We start from the raw sequence: 18,128 nt of genomic DNA, 5'->3' as shown, positions 1-18,128 counted from the left end.
ATTATTAGGTCGACGTAAGGCAGCTCCCATCAACCTAAGTTTGTACCTTAGACCAGGCCTTAGTTCCAGCAGGCCACAGCCCCACAGACACCCTCCAGGGACACACACAGCACAGGCACTACCCCATCCCCACCCTCTAGGGACACACACAGCACAGACACTGTCCCTTCCCCTCTCCCCCAGCCCAGAATGTAGCGGACTATCAGGAAACTAGCCCAAAATACCACACACACAACTCCTCCACAAAACCCCAAACCACGTGTCAATCACAAATAGCCCAATTCCAGTGGGAAAATGAGGCTTGTACTGCACCCTTCAGGGCGCAATGCTCTCAGCGAGTATTTACGGCAGCCCAGGCAGCCTTTTCAAGAACAAAGTAACCATCAGGGCCGGCTCCAGGCCCAAAAGCTCGTGCTTGGGGCGGCAGTTTCTACGGGGCGGCATTCCCTAGGGCAGCACGGCGTTTTTTTTGTTTGGTTGGTTGGTTGGGTTTTTTTGTTTGTTCGCCGATCCAACCGCCCTGTAGGGGGCGGCGGTGCGGAGGATGGAAGCACCCTACTGGGAGCGGCCAGGTCTGCAGCAAGCCCGGCAGGGCAGCCCGCATCCTTCCCTCCCCGCCGACCGGAGCGGCGCGGAGCCTGCCCGGCAGACGGCGCAGCCGTCGGGGCTGCGTGGTGAGCGCCCCGCTGAAGCCCTGGCCGCCCCCCCCGCCCCCCTTCTCTCTCTCCCCCCCCCCCCCGCTCCCTCCCCCTCCCCCTGCTAGCTGGGGCACGTTTTTTTTTATTTTTTTGCTTTGCCACTCCGGCCGCACTGCTGTTTTTTTTTTTTTTTTTTTCCTGGCCGCCCTATTTTTTGTTTGTTTGTTTGTTTGGGGCAGCAAAAAAGCCAGAGCCGGCCCTGGTAACCACTTATTAGTCACCTGGCTACAGAATCCTACAGCCCTTAGGTTAGTACAGAGAAGCAGAAGTTAAGCCATTGGCCACCGGGTGAAACCAAGGCCCCGATGAGCCAGCCAAGCTTTTGATGATTCACTTCAGCTTTGTTTTTACTCTCTGTCTCTGTTCCCCCTTGTCTCCTAGCTCCGGTCTCCTGAGGCCCTCCTGCCCCCCAAAAAATCGACCACTGTCTTCCAGATACCTGACACCTTGTTTAACAGCTTTGTTCACAAGTCAGGCCTGCCGGAGTTTCCTGCTGTTAAGTGTTGATTGTTCAGTCTTTGGGCGTCTCTTTGTCCTCCTGGACCCTCTGTTGAACTGGGTCAGTTTGAGCCAGTTTTTTGATGACTACATTCCAGTGGTAGGCAACCTATGGCACACGTGTCAAAGGCGGCACACAAGTTGATTTTCAGTGGCATTCACACTACCCAGGTCCTGGCCACCAGTCTGGAGGCTCTGCATTTTAATTTAATTTTAAATGAAGTTTCTTAAACATTTTAAAAACCTTATTTACTTTACATACAACAATAGTTTAGTTATACATTATAGACATAGAAAGAGACCTTCTAAAAACGTTAAAATGTATTACTGGCATGCGAAACCTTAAATTAGAGTAAATAAAATAGAGTAAAGGTTGCCGACCCCTGCTATATTCATTCCCCCAGACAGCAAAGTGGATCTCTCTCTGTCTTTTACACACACACACACACACACACACACACACACACACACACACACACACTCTCTCTCTCTCTCTCTCTCTCTCTCTCTCTCTTTCTCCAGGAGCAATGTTAACCCTTTTGCACCCACTGGGTAGCAATGCAACATACAGAGGGAAACAATCATGCTCAGAAGTCATAAAAATGTAAGTTTAAGCCTTTGAAAATGGGTGGGACTGGGCTACCGCCATGTGAGAATAATCCCATAGTCCAACTCCTTCAATATCACTCCTTTCTGCTACATATTTGCCTTAAAGGAAAATTTTACATAAACAGTTTAAGAATGACTGATTACTGATATCAACCCCTGTTAGAAACACTGTACCAATATAAACAAGACACGCTGATAATCTTGTATTACATGATCAACTGCAGGATCTACCCTGATTACTGCTCACATATAAAATGTTTTACAGGAGATAGGATGTGCTGTCCTTTAGCCTCAGTTATGGTTGCTTTATACCTTGACAGAAGACATGCTTATTTTTCAGCTTGTTGGAGAAGGCCAAGATTTTTCAATGAGACTAGATCAGGGGTTCTCAAAATGGGTGTTGGGACCCCTTAAGGGGTCCTGAGGTTATTACACAGGGGGCCGCGAGCTGTCAGCCTCCACCCCAAACCCTGCTTTGCCTCCAGCATTTATAATGGTGTTAAATATATTAAAAAGTATTTTTAATTTATTGGGGGGGTCACACTCAGAGGCTTGTTACGTGAAAGGGGTCACCAGTACAAAAGTTTGAGAACCACTGGACTAGATGTTATAAAACTGTGAACGTGCAGAGGGAGCAAAAGAGTCTGGCAAACATGACATGGACTGACCTGGATGGGCAAAATATCCCAGGTGGTCTTGCAACCTGGTCACTGAACTTGTCTGCAGACTTTATCTGCACAACTTTGTGCAAGCCCAAATCTGTGTATGTTAACAGTCATTCTCCAGGTTTCAGAGTAGCAGCCGTGTTAGTCTGTATCCGCAAAAAGAACAGGAGCACTTGTGGCACCTTAGAGACTAACCAATGTATTTGAGCATAAGCTTTCATGGGCTAAAACCCACTTCATCGGATGCATGCAGTGGAAAATACAGTAGGAAGATATATATATGCACAGAGAACATGAAACATTGTTTATATGTATATATATATCTTCCTACCATATTTTCCTCATGTTCTCTGTGTATATATATATATATATCTATCTTCCTACTGTATTTTCCACTGCATGCATCCGAAGAAGTGGGCTGTAGCCCACGAAAGCTTATGCTCAAATACATTGGTTAGTCTCTAAGGTGCCACAAGTACTCCTTGTCATTCTTCATTGAGTGATGGTCCCTATATGTATTCCAAACACGGGTCAGCAAATGCACCAGAGTTGGAAGATTTCTGTAGCAGTGTCTGTTGCCCCGCACGTATGTCGTACATCTCCGCGTGCTCCAGGCGAGGTTATATGAGGCCGTGCGGGGCGATGCCCCTTCAGTTCCCTCTTACCGCAGCATGGTCGGGGTCAGAATCCTCATTCCTCCGTGTTTGTAGTTTGACTACGTGAGAGTTCTTGTCTGTTCTTTTATATCGTTTGTTATTTCCCTTTGGGTTTATGGTATAGTTAGTTGGTAATGTTAGTTAGTGTAGTTAGTCCCCCCTCACCCTGCTCGGGGCCTGCCCCAGCTTTGTCTGGGGTTCAAACACTAGGCTTGGTACTCTTGCTTGTTCTCAGTGAGTGACAAGTGCCAGCGCTGCCTTTACTGCCTCAGAGAAGCACATCTCATTGCTCGCTGCGAGATCTGCAGGTCCTTTCCCCTCCAGACCCATGAGGCTCATCTACTCTGCCTCCGTAAGTTCCCGTGCAGAGTCTGACTTGGGACCAACGGACCCAGCGGTGCACTGCCCTTCACAGAACATCCTGCAACCTGGATCCGGGGTACCACCAGTGCAGGACAAGCCCAAACGTGAGAGTCACAAACACTCTCTAATGGGCATTGCAGCAAGTCCCCGTCGCAGACAGTCGCCAAGCACAGCATTCCCTCCCTGCGCTGTGCCAGGTCGGGTGAGACATTGCGGGCAGACCCTGCCACGCCACCTCCTAAGCTTCCCAGTTCCTAGGGTAAAGCTAAGAGGAAGAAGGTTGCACCGATACTACTGCCTGATGCACCAGCCACATGCTGGGACAGCTCTCCAGGGCTCTGGCGCTGCTATGGACATCCTCCGGACTCCTGGGTGTGTTGAACCCCTCCTTCCAGTGGCACATTTGGACCTACCTTATCTGCTTTCTCTGCCACTTATGGTACTGGAAACCGCTCATCCTGGGGCAGACAGGGCCGCCCAGAGGATTCAGGGGGCCTGGGGCAAAGCAATTTCGGGGGCCCCTTCCATAAAAAAAGTTGCAATACTATAGAATACTATATCCTCGTGGGGGCCCCTGCGGGACCCGGGGCAAATTGCCCCACTCTGGGTGGCCCTGGGGGCAGAGACCATACCTGGCCATCGCCCATGGACTGCTCGTACTGACAGCTCCCCTGCTACCAGAGGCTTCCTTGGACTCTGACACCTTCTCTGAGGTGGAGCCATCCTTCTCTCCCATTTTCAGGCGCAGCTCGGACTACCATGCTCAGCTGGTGCACCTGGCAGGGAATGCCCCTGCCTCGCCACCATGGTACCGGTATCCTTGGAGCCCATCGTATCCCCAGGACTCGACCCCTTGGCCACATTAGCCACCATAACACCCCTACCACTAGCCATACTCGCCTTCCCAGGTGTCACACCTTTCTGTCTGGGCTTCTGCACCAGACCCATCGAGCTCCAACCCTGAAGCAGAGCCAGAGCTGGTACTGCCAGTCCCACCGGCCACTTCCTCCTCTCCTGGTGATGTCCTGATTCCCCTGCCCGCTCATCTCCCGACCACTGGCCCCAACCTTTGTTGGGGCCAGTGGGTGCTCGCGCCCCCCGGCCCCACTCCGACTCCGCCCCCTCACTGCCCCTATTGGACCCCTCCCCAAATCCCCGCCCCAGCCCTGCCTCTTCCCCGAGCGTGCTGCGTTCCTCCTCTTCCCCCCTCCCAGCACTTGCCGCATGAAACAGCTGTTTTGCGGCACAAGTGCTGGGAGGGAGGGAGGGAGAGAGGGGGCGCGCTCAGGGGAGGAGGCGGAGGTGGAGGCGGAGGTGAGCTGGGGTGGGAGGGCAGGGTGGGGAGCTGCTGGTGGGGGCTGAGCACCCACCAATTTTGCTCCGTGGGTGCTCCAGCCCCGGAGCACCCATGGAGTCGGTGCCTATGCTCCCGATAACATCAGCAGTACCAGGAGCTGCTGAAATGGGTTACTATTGACTTGGGCATACCCCTGGAGGAGGTACACGACCAACACCACCAGTTGTTGGATATTCTCCAGCCCAGGGGACCATCTCAGGTTGCATTGCCCATTAATGACGCTATTCTCCAACCAGCGCATTCAGTTTGGCACATGCTGGCCTCATGTACCCCTGTGCCCCAAACAGTGGAACGCCGGTACTTCATCTCCTCCAAAGGGGCCGACTTTCTCTTCTCTCCCCGTGTCCACTTCCTTGGCGGTGCACACACTGACCGAATGGGCACGATACCATTCTCACATCTCTTCTCCCCTGGACAGAGCAGCAAAACACCTTCACCTCTTGGGACGTAAGGTATATTCTTCCACAGTGTTGCAGTTTCGCATTTCCAACTGCCACGCTCTGCTAGCGAAGTATGACTTCAACAACTATGCCAAGCTACCAGAGTTCCTGGATGATCTGCCGCAGGACAAACAGCAACACTTCCAAGCTCTTGTGGAGGAAGACTGCTGGACTATGAAGGTGAGCCTCCAACCTGCTGTGGATGCTGCAGATAGGTCCTCCCGCTCCATCGCCATAAGCGTCATAATGCGCCGGCAGTCCTGGCTGCAGTTCTCCGGCTTCCCACCTCAGTCCAGTACCTCCCTTTCAACAAGGACAATGTGTTCTCGGCAAAGATGGATGAGTCCCTCCATCCCTTGAAGGACTCGAGAGCGATGCTTTGGTCTCTCGGGACATACACCCTGGCACCCACCAGAAACAGCAGTGACAACCTTTCCAGCCATGCTCCTATGTCAGGCCACCTATCCCTGATATCAAGAACCTGCACAGAGATGTCATCAGTACCAGCAACCCCAGCCATCAGCAGCCGTCACGACCACCTCCTCCACCTTACCATGGCACCAGCCCAAGCCCAGTCAAGAGCTGAGAGCTGCCCCCAGTCCCCATCCCCTTGCCCTGTTTGCCCACAACTGGGGCAAGATAACCACAGACCATTGGGTACTAGAGATCATATGGCAGGTTATGGCTATCAAATTTCTTGCCTTCCCTCCACACCAGGGTTCCTCCAGGACACCTGCTGGGAGTCTCTCTCATCGCAAACTCTTACAGCACGAAGCAGACGCCCTTCAGGCAAAGGGCATGATAGAGCTGGTGCTCGACCCCTTCATTGGCAGGAGATTCTATTCCCTGAACTTTCTCGACTCCACCCTGCACTCCATCTCTGCCTCCTCAATGCCTTCAAATGTACTGTCTGGGGTATAGATAATAGCTTCCTGCATTGACTAGGTGAAATACATGGACATGTGACTTGCCCATGTGACTCCAAACTCCATCTTGTTATTGTACTTTTCCACAGTAAGAACAATGGGTTTCCCTCCACATGGCAGAAGATATAAAAGGCCCTGGAAACCCCTCCATTTTGCCTCTTTCCTGCTCAAACCTCTGGACTATGCACTTATACTAATGGAGCATTCTAACCAATGGACTGAGGACCTTCCAATGATTTGGAAGCAGCCAGAGACTTGACTTAAGCCAGCAGTTCATTCCATCACTGCTACAAGCCTAAACCAAGAGCTTTGCAATTATTGTATGTATTTGATTCCTTTAACCAATTTTAATGCTCACCTTTCTTTCTTTTTATGAATAAACCTTTAGATTTTAGATACTCAAGTATTGGCAACAATGTGATTTTGGGGTAAGATCGAAGTTATATACTGACCTGGGTGTGTGGCTGGTCCTTTGGGATCAGAAGAACTTTTTATTTGATGAGACGGTCGTAAAGAACCACTCATCCCTGAATCCAGTTTTCTTGGTGGTGATATAAGAACTGGAATTTCTAAGGAAACTGCTTTTATGACTTCTTGTTAGCCAGTGTGGTAAAGCAGAAGTTTACTTTTGTTGCTGGGTTGGTATATCCTATGGGGGATTAGCCACCAGACTTGGGGTGTATCTGCCCTATTTCTCAGCAGTTTGTCCTGAATTTGGCAGCCTCAGTTGTGACCCACAAAGGCACGGTTACATTTGCGTTCTACCTTGACAGAACCCGTGCCTTTCACACCTCTCCACACCTCTTCGTGGCTTTTGCAGACAGGTCCCGAGGCCATGTCCTCTCCTCCTCATGCATGTCAAAGTCAGTCTCCACATGCATCTGAGAGTGCTATATACTAACCCCCCGCTGGGCTGGATTATGGCACACTCAACGCGGGCACATGTGACCACCTCTGCCTCCCTGGCAGACGTATCCTGGCATGACATCTGCTGAGCAGCAACCTGGTGGTTCCATGCAAAACTTCACCCCCCATTAGGCCATCGCCCAGTAAGTGGCAGAAGACGCGACCATGAGCTGTGCCATCCTGCAAACTGCGATACCTCCTGCATCCTCGCACCCACCTCCACGCTGATCACTGCTTGCTACTCACCTGTGTTTGGGATACATATAGGGATTACCCCTCAAAAAAGAAGAGGAGGTTACTTACCTGTAACTGGAGTTTGTTCGAGATGTGTGATCCCTATTTGTATTCCAATACCCACCCACTGTCTCCTCTCCTGCGGACCGTGGAACTCAGTGCTAGGAGGGTGACTGAAGGGGCGTCGCCTCGCACGGCCTCATTTAATCTCACCTGGAGTAGGAAGTGACATACAACACATGTGCGGGGCAATGGACACGGCTACAGAAATAGTCTGGCTCCAGCGTATGGTGCATAGGCGCACCCATGTTTGGAATACAAATGGCGACCACACATCTCAAAGAACCTCCGGTTACAGGTAAGTAACCTCCTCTTTTTTGCATACCCTTTAGACAGATAACTACTTGCTGTGGTTAGATATTGATAGATGTTCAGCTGCGTCTGTGTGTTCTTCCTGTGTGCTGGCACAGCAGACCTCGAGCAAACCGCCCAGTGACCACCCAGCCAGGTTTATTGTCGACAAAGCACGGTAATAGAACCTGGCAGACCCTATGAGGATACTAAGACATATATGCCAGTGACAATGGACGCCACTCAGTCAGTGGTGGGACTTTCCACTGCCCTCTAGGCTGGCCAAAAACACTCTCTCTGACACATCTTTATACCCTGATATAAACAAGGTACATACTTCCCCTTTGACACAGTTAGTTACTTCGCCCTGACGTGACTACTTATCACCCATCACCTTGTTTATGTTGGTTCGATCAAAACATCTCTGTTACGTACTGTCATCCTGACCTTACCCTTTAGGAGGGGTCAGTATGTTCCAGTTATCCTTGGGGAATGTTTTTGTACCATCCGTGATATCGGGATGTTCTGTTACCACTGGATATCAGGATGTGTTTGTGTGAGTACTCTGTGCCTACTACACTTGCCAATGATCTTTGCACATCAAATGTGTTTCTTGTACATGAATAATTGCATTGGATGGTAGATTCAGAAGATATTTTGAAATTGAGGCTCTGTTCTTTTATTCTTTTGCTTGAGTAAGCAGAATTGGACCCTAGACTATATCAGTTCATCTACAGCTGAAATACCACTATCTCTAGACTGAAACACATAATCTGTTTAACAATAGCACCACAGTAACTCAGTGCTAAAGATAGGTGACGTTTCTTTTTCGTATCCACTAGTCAGAACAAAATAATGTAGGTCCTATATTATTCCAGAAGACTGGAAAAGAGCAAATAGAGTGCCTATCTATAAAAAGGGAAATAAGGACAACCCGGGAATTACGGACCAGTCAGCTTAACTTCTGTACTTGGAAAGATAATGGAGCAAATATTTACGCAATCAATTTGAAAACATCTAGAAGATAATAAGGTGATAAGCAACCGTCAGCATGGATTTGTCAATAACAAATCATGTCAAACCAACCTGATAGCTTTCTTTGACAGGGTAACAAGCCTCGTGGATAGGGGGGAAGTGGTAGATGTGGTATATCTTGATTTTAGTAATGCTTTTAATACTGTCTCACATGACCTTCTCATAAAAAAACTAGAGAAATGCAATCTAGATGGAGCTACTATAAGGTGGATGCAAAACTGGTTGGAAAACCATTCCCAGAGAGTAGTAATCAATGGTTCACAGTCAGGCTGGAAGGGCATAACGAGTGGGGATAAGTTCTGGGTCCGGTTCTGTTCAATATCTTCATCAGTGATTTAGATAATGGCATAGAGAGCACACTTATAAAGTTTGCGGTTGGGGTTGCAAGTGCTTTGAAGGAAGGGTTAAAATTCAAAATGATTTGGCCAAACTGGAGAAATGGTCTGAAGTAAATAGGATGAAATTCAATAAGGACAAATGCAAAGTTCTCCATTTACGAAGGAACAATCAGTTGCACACATACAAAATGGGAAATGACTGCCTAGGAAGGAGTACTGCGGAAAGGGATCTGGGGATCATAGTGGACCACAAGCTAAATATGAGTTAACAGTGTAACACTGTTGCAAAGAAAGTGAACATCATTCTGGGATGTATTAGCAGGAGTGTCATAAGCAAGACACAAGAAGTAATTCTTCCGCTCTACTCCGCATGGATTAGGCCTCGACTGGAGTATTGTGTCAAGTTCTGGGCGCCACATTTCAGGAAAGATGTGGACAAATTGGAAAAAGTCCAGAGAAGAGCAACAAAAATGATTAAAAGTCTAGAAAACATGACTTATGAGGGAAGATTGAGAGAAATTCGGTTTGTTTAGTCTGGAAAAGAGAAGACTGAGAAGGAATATGATAATCGTTTTCAAGTACATAAAAGGTTGTTACAAGGAGGAGAGAGAAAAAAATTTCTTCTTAACCTCTGAAGACAGGCCAAGAAACAAGAGGCTTAAATTGCAGGAAGGGAGGTTTTGGTCAGACATTAGGAAAAACTTCCTGTCAGGGTGGTTAAGCACTGGAATAAATTGCCTAGGGAGGTTATGGAATCTGAAGTTGCATCTGAAGAAGTGGGTTTTTTACCCATGAAAGCTTATGCCCAAATAAATCTGTTAGTCTTTAAGGTGCCACCGGACTCCTTATTGTTTTTATGGAATCTCTATCATTGGAGCTTTTTAAGAGCAAGTTAGACAAACACCTGTCAGGGATGGTTGACTTCTTGAGGTTCCTTCCAGTCCTATGATTCCATATTCCTCGACTAATACTAATTCTTTAAAATGAGAACTAAATGCTCCATATTTAGTTTCAGCAATATATTAGAATGCTTCATGTGACTACAACATTTTCAAGCCTATTTGCTTTTTGGACTAAACTGTTCTGTTCTTCTAGTTCTGTTCTTTAATTCAGTACTTTCCATTACAGTGTATGTTCCAAACCACAGTGTGTTAAACATAATCTTGCAAAGTTTTCTGCTATTTATTTCCTTTTTAAAGAAAGGAAACAGACAGCTTCAGCAATCAAGCTGTGATACATCAAGCCTGGCAGCCTTCTCAGAATGCAAAATCTAGTAGAGAAAACCAGACCCAATTAAAAGTATCTTTGCATTCTCTGTGCATTAGAATAGGGTCATTGTTATTAACACTTAGCAAAAACTTCCGTGGTCTGCGTAGCCCTCGTATCACTTGTTAACCACCAATGCTGCATCCTTGTTTCCTGCCTGCCTTTGCTAAGCAAACAGACCACTTTTTGTCTTGCAAACTGCTGCGGACATGCACACCGAAGACTTGTTCCCAGACGTCATGATGTTGCATGCTCAAATATTTTAATAATAAATATGGGGTTCATTTTCAAAATGCTGTCAGGTAGCATGGAGGACACGGTGCTGAATACTGTGGTCCTGACACTCAATATGAATAGGCTGATCCACGTGTATGTTCAGTTGTGCAGCTGGATGGGCCAGTGACTCCACTATGGCTAGAGGAGGAAGATGAAATAAAACAGTTACTTCTGCATAACATTTCCCCGAAATGGCTTTATTCTGTGGAGCACCACTGCTAAGCTCAGGCAACTAGCAGTGAATGGTGGGACAGAATTGTGATGCAGCGCTGGGATGACCAACGGTGGTGGCTGAATTTCAGGATGAGGATGTCTAATTTCCCACGGATCTGTGCAGAGCTCATCCCAGTGACGCCCTCCACATGACGAAGCATGTGGCCATCTGCGACGAAGTGGGAATTTTTCATAAAATTTTGGAAGAATATTGTGTGTGCCCCGTATCGGAGGGTAGCCGTGTTAGTCTGTATCCACAAAAACAACAAGGAGTCTGGTGGCACCTTAAAGACTAACAGATTTATTTGGGCATAAGCTTTCGTGGGTAAAAAACCCACTTCTTCAGATGTGTGTGCCCCAGTTCCCCCCATGTGCTGCATGTTCCACTAGGTGCTGGGAAGGGTATTTCCTTTGGGCAGAGTCTCAGCAGACAATGGTTGCTCTGATGGCCTGGATATCTGATGCCTAGCAACTAATGGCCCTGGGTGGCTGACTTTCTGCAGGAAGCCAGCCTGCTTGACCACCTGGGGAGGAGCCAGGGGGTTGTGGCTAAAAGTGAGGCGACTGGAAGGAGGGTTCGCAGGGGATTTTGGGACTCTGGGGTTGAGAGCCAGGTCTCTGGGCCTGACCAAGATGGACTTTGCTATAACTTCCTGCTTTCTGTGCTAACAAAGGATTTTCTATGGTGTGTTCCAGCCAACTAATAACCCTGTTTGTTTTACAATGCTGGCTGAGAGTCACTGCTGCTAAGGAAGGTGTGGGGTGCATCGCTCCCCTTTTGGGGGGGTGTGCAAAGCTTCCCCAGGCATCCTATTCAGGTGGACTCTCTGCAGGGAGCTCATGATGTGAAGCAGGGGTGCTGAAGGCTCCAAGGTTGATTCCAGGAAGCGTTGAAGCCACGGAGGCTTATCCTATTGAGAGTGTGCCCTGGGGGGGGTTGTCACACTGCAGAGGGTTCTCCCAGCGATTGATTCAGAGCTGTTCCAGAGCACCAAGACTGTGGCTCCATGACAACATCACCGTCTGGAAGCTCACCACCCCCAATTGCTGCTGTTCAGTTGCTAATCAGTTGCATTGGTAGACTGACTGTCCAGGCTGTTGTCATGGAGGTGTGTGCTGATTTTGGAAGGGTGCTGCTGTCCTGCGTCATAAAGCTTGGAGACAGCTGTTGATGGATTTGCACAGATGGGGTTCCCAGACTGCATGAGGGTCATTGTACAACTAAGGATGAATATAAACAAATAACACAAGTATGTAGAGACAAAATTAGAAAAGCCAAATCACAAAACGAGATCAAACTAGCTAGAGACATAAAGAGTAACAAGAAAACTTTCTACAAATACATTAGAAACAAGAGGAAGACAAAGGACAGGGTAGGCCCATTACTCAATGGGGGGGGGGAACAATAACAGAAAATGTGGAAATGGCAGAGGTGTTTAACGATTTCTTTGTTTCAGTTTTCACCAAGAAGGTTAGTAGCAATTGGATGTCTAACATAGTGAATGCCAGTGAAAATGAGGTAGGATCAGAGGCTGAGATTGTTAACTTTTTCTTTCCCGATTACTTAGACAAGTTAGGTGTCTTCAAGTCACCAGGGCCTGATGAAATGCATCCTAGAATACTCAAGGAGCTGACTGAGGAGATATCTGAGCCATTAGCAATTATCGCTGAAAAGTCATGGAAGACGGGAGAGATTCCAGAAGATTGGAAAAGGGCAAATACAGTGCCAATCTATAAAAAGGGAAATAAGGACAACCTGGGGAATTACAGACCAGTCAGCTTAACTTCTGTACCAGGAAAGATAATGGAGCAAATAATTAAGCAATCAATTTGCAAACATCTAGGAGATAATAAGATAAGTAACAGCATGGATTTCTCAAGCACAAATCATGTCAAACCAACCTGATAGCTTTCTTGACAGGGTAACAAGCCTTGTGAATAGGGGGGAAACAGTAGATGTGGTATATCTTGACTTTAGTAAGGCTTTTGATACTGTCTTACATGACATTCTCATAAAAAAACTAGGAAAATACAACCTAGATTGAGCTACTATAAGGTGGATGTCTAATTGGTTAGATAACTATTCCCAGAGAGGAGTTATCAGTGGTTCACAGTCAGGCTGGAAGGGCATAATGAGTGGGGTCCTGCAGGGATCAGTTCTGGGTCCGGTTCTGTTCAATATCTTCATCAATGATTTGGACAATGGCATAGAGAGTACACTTATAAAGTTTGCGGATGATACCAACCTGGGAGGGGTTGAAAGTGCTTTGAAGGATAGGATTAAAATTCAAAATGATGTGACCAAACTGGAGAAATGGTCTGAAGTAAATAGGATGAAATTCAATAAGGACAAATGCAAAGTACTCCACATAGGAAGGAACAATCAGTTGCACACATACACAATGGGAAATGACTGCCTAGGAAGGAGTACGGCAGAAAGGGATCTGGGGGTCATAGTGAACCACAAGCTAAATATTAGTCAACCGTGTAATACTGTTGCAAAAAAAGCGAACATCATTCTGGGATGTATTAGCAGGAGTGTTGTAAGCAAGACATGAGACGTAATTCTTCCGCTCTACGCCATGCAGATTAGGCCTCAACTGGAGTATTGCATCCAGTTCTAGGCGCCACGTTTCAGAAAAGATGTGGACAAATTGGAAAAAGTCCAGAGAAGAGCAACAAAAATGATTAAAGGTCTAGAAAACATGACCTATGCGGGAAGATTGAAAAAATTGGGTTTGTTTAGTCTGGAGAGGAGAAGGCCGAGAGGGGACAAACAGCTGTCAGGGATGGTCTAGATGGTGCTTGGTCCTGCCATGAGTGCAGGGGACTGGACTAGATGACCTCTCAAGCTCCCTTCCAGTCCTATGATTCTATGGGGCCTCCAAGCCTATTGCTTCCCCGCTCCCCCAGGCTTCTGAGTTCATTAACAGAAAGGGGTGTTTCTCCATGGTGCTGCAAGGCTTGGTTGAACTTTGTGAAGATGTCACCAATATCAATGTAGGGTGGTCTGGAAAGGTCCATGATGCCAGGATATTTAGAAACTCTGGCCTGTTGACTGCAATGACAAATGGCACCCTAGGTTGGCTCCCAATCCCCAACCCACTGCCATGCATCTGAGACCAGAGACATTGATGGTTGTGGCCACAAAAAGGATACTCTCCTGCACAGACCATGTGTTGGTTCAACCATGTCAGTAAATTGAGGACTTGAGCTGGGATGATGAATACCAATGCCAGATGATGGCACAAAGGTGAATATACCATGGCCAGCCATGCCTGGAGAGGTCTGAGATGTAGCCTGCATGTTGTACCATGTATGTGCATAATGCCATGTGGCCCAGAAACTTCCGGACTGTTGTGACTGGATGTGCCTGTAGGGAACTTATCAGGGTCAAGACTGAGTGAAAATGATCCTCCGGAAGTACGGCCTTCACCTGTACGGAGTCGAGAACTGCCCCGATGAACTCTATTCTTTGTACAGGGATAAGGATGGATTTCTGATAGTTTATTAGTTGGCCTAACACCCAGAAGGCTGATAGGATAAGATGGATGTCGATTCCACCTGAGCTCTGGACTGGCCTCTGATTAGCCAGTCATCGAGATATGGGAATATGTGAACTCCATTTCTCCTGAGGAAAGATGCCAGTACTGCCACACATTTGGTGAAGACCTGTGGGGTGGCTGACAGGCCAAATGGGAGAACTGCAAACTGGTAATGAGCTTGGTTCAAAACAAATGAGAGGAACCTTCTGTGGCCTTGGAAAATCGATATGTGGAAGTACGTGTCCTTTAGATCAAGGACAGCATACCAATCCCCTGGATTCAGCGAGGGAATGATGGAAGTCAAGGAGACCATGTGGAACTTTAAGTTCTTGAGATAATAGTTTAGATGACGCAGGTCTAGGATGGGTCTGAAACCACCCCCTTGGCTGTCGGAATTAGGAAGTAATGGGAATAAAACCCCTTTCCTCTTAGATCAGTGGTTCTCAATCAGGAGGGCAGGGGCTAAGGTGTCCCCACTCCGGGGTGCTCTCTCTGCACTGGATGCTTCCCTGACCCACTGATCATTACATACATTTCAAAGCAAATACAAGTTATTAAACAGCAATCAATTGAAAAAATAAGGAAAAAATGGGAAAGATGAAAGGAAAACCCATCACCCCGCTCTGTGGAACGGGGACAACACCACCGGCGTCTCTGGAATGTAAGAGAAGTTCAGTCTGTTCCTCACAAGTCCCGGGCCCCTGCTCAGGCCCTGGCTGTGATGCAGGGATACTGCAGGTCAGACACTTGCTCTGGCGGTGGCCACACGCCCTCAGGCTCTAGGTGGCAGGACTCTTCTTCCCAGTGTCGGCCCCGTTCCACCAGCGTTACGATCCCCCTCCAAGTCTGGCCTGCAAGGCCTCTTGGCTAGTGTTGGGATATATATATATGTCAATATACATTGTAATTAATATATTTATGTAATATGTTATAGGTTATTAAGGCCTGGTATAAATGACGCATGCTTAACATAAATGCGTGCACTGCAAGTTAGCAATCGAAGCCAGGACTTAAGCCCAAGGACTATTACAACTTTTTGTGCAAAAACAATTTTATGTTCCAAGAAAAATACGGAAAATGTTTAAAACCTCTATTGCGGGTCTAACACTGGGGTCTTCTTCCTGCGCTTGGCTCGCTGCCCAGGGTCCCCCTCGGTCTCCCCATCTGCTCGCTGCACCTGGCTCCGGACTGCTCCAGCCCCAGCTCCAGCTTCACTCTGCCTCAGCACGGCTGCTGCTGCCGCCGCCTCCAGCTCTCTGGGCTGCTTCTCTGGTCCCTCTGGCTCTGGGGCTGCAGCTCTGCCCCCAGGACAGGTCTGCTCTGTGGGCTGCTTCTGTGACTCTGCTCCCAGCACTGACCTGCTCCCTGGGTGGCTTTTCTGGCCCCTCTGGCTGGCAGGGCTCTGCTCCCCAGCTCAGCTCGGGCCCCTGCTTTCTCCTTAGCTCTGCCCCACTTTGTCTGACCCAGGCAATCCCAGCTCACACGGAGGACGGGACCTACCCTGGCCTCCTGACTCCCTGATTGGCCTGCCCGCCCTGTCAATCAGGCTGACCTCAAACATTGGCCTCTCCCCATTGTTCCTGGGGACTGTCAGTCTCAGGACCCTGATTTCCCATTGACCCCTCCCCTTTCTTTTGGTACTGGGAGCTAGCCAACCCAAACACCCCCACTGAGTTTTAGTAAGGGGCCAACTGTCTCCTGACACATGTTTAAAACTAAGTGTGTACTTAAGTCTATAAGTAGGGTTACCATACGTCCGTTTTTTCCCGGACATGTCCGGCTTTTCGGCAATCAAACCCCCGTCCGGGGGGAATTGCCAAAAAGCGAACATGTCCGGGAAAATGCCATCCGGGCAGTTCCCCTCCCGCGGCTGCTCTGCTCCTCCCCTGACTCTTCGGCTCTGTTTAAGAACCGAGCTGCCCGAGCACTATGGGCTTCAGGCAGCCCCCTTGCCTCCGGACCCCAGCCGCCGGCCGGGCACTTCCCCTCCCGGGCTCCGGCGGCGCAGGGTCCGGAGGCATGGGGGCTGCCCGAAGCCGGTAGCGCTCGGGCAGCTCGGCTCTTAAACAGAGCCAAAGAGTCAGGGGTGGAACAGAGCCTCTGGCCGCGGTGGCTCTGCTCCTCCCCTGACTCTTCGGCTCTGTTTAAGAGCCGAGCACTACTGGCTTTGGGCAGCCCCCATGCCTCCGGACCCTGCGCCGCCGTAGCCCAGGAGGGGAAGTGCCCGGCTGGGAGCGCAGGGTCCGAAGCCCAAGCGCTACCGGCTTCACGGTTTGCCGGGCTGCCTCCAGACCCTGCGCCCCCGGCTGGGTGCTTCCCCTCCCGGGCTCCAGCTGCGCTGGGGAAGCGCCAGCCGGGGGCGCAGGGACTGGGGGCTGCCCGGCAAACCCTGAAGCCGGTAGCACTCGGGCAGCCCTTTTCGCGTGGCTGGGAGTGGGAGGGAGGAGGGGGCGGAGTTAGGGCGGGGTTGGGGCGGTGAAGGGGCGGAGTTGGTGCGGGGCTGGGGGTGGGAAATGGGCGGGGCCAGGGCTCCGTGGAGGGTCCTCTTTTTTTATTTGTTCAATATGGTAACCCTATCTATAAGACTGAAGCATATGAATCAAGCCAAGTACACACTTAAGTGCTTTGTAGAATTGAGGCCTAAACTTTCAGATTGTTTTCTTTAAAAAGAAAATCCCCTGCACCAGTGTGCCTTGCTTGGACCTTGAGGTATCTTTCTAGTAAATCACAGAAGCACTTGCCTGAAGTGCGCTATGAATACACTGCTGTGGTATTTACAAGTATCTTACCTGGTGCTTCACCTTGCTTCACCTTGCTCCACCATGAAAAGGTATGGGGAGGAGAACATAAATCCAAAGCAGGTCACCCTTGCCCCTGCAAGTACTGTTAGGATGAAAGGGTTTGGAGTCCATCTCCAATCAATAGTTGGGAGTCTCATGCTCACTCTTCCTACAGAAGCATTTTGACTGGTTCCAAATTGTTACACGCTGTCTACAAAACAATATGCAAAGTGCAAGGACTGAAAGAGCTGTAGCCTTTGTCAGCAGGCCTGGCATACCATGTTAGCGAAGCTGTGTTAAATGGTAACTAGCAAAATAACTAACCTGTTCTCCATCGTTTATGCGAGAGTCATGCTTACTCAGAATTAGAAAAAACATACTTCAGTTTCATGAAGGCTTTTGCACCTACTGTCCGATACTTCGGTTGCTTTAGTTATAAAAAATTTAGTTATTAAAAAGACTTTTGTCATGTTTCAAAATGGTTCTGTTTGTGGAAAAAGATGAAGAGGAAGGTGTCTTCACAAGAAGCATCGGAAAGAACACATTTTCTGTCACTTTGATGGCACCAGATCAATGCTGTTTTCATACCACACAGGGAGGAAAAAACAACAACACATAGCCAGTCACTGGTTAGACAGGATTTGGTCACTTTGTTGCTGAAGTGTCTGTGGTCAGTACCTTTCAGTAGGGTAATACAGCAAACTTACAAATACCAATGTTGAAAATACACCTAAAGGAACAAACAAACAAAATCTTTTTTCTCTGCTCTTTCATCTGCTTGAGAAGCGTGGGGAGGGGACAGCACCTATTGGTACAGTCTCCTAGTATGCACATGAGTCTAACGGTGGGGAGATACATGACTTGAGTCCCAGCCTCGTTGTCCCTGGAAATACTCAGGATAAATTTCTTTCCTGTTAGTCAATAACACGCAACAATTCCTCCAGAAAAATCTATCCCTTATTTTCAAAAATA

This window comes from Trachemys scripta, unplaced genomic scaffold (genome assembly GCF_013100865.1).
Source record: "Trachemys scripta elegans isolate TJP31775 unplaced genomic scaffold, CAS_Tse_1.0 scaffold_28, whole genome shotgun sequence".
Lineage (NCBI taxonomy): Eukaryota > Metazoa > Chordata > Testudines > Emydidae > Trachemys > Trachemys scripta.
This window is presented reverse-complemented; position numbering follows the sequence as displayed.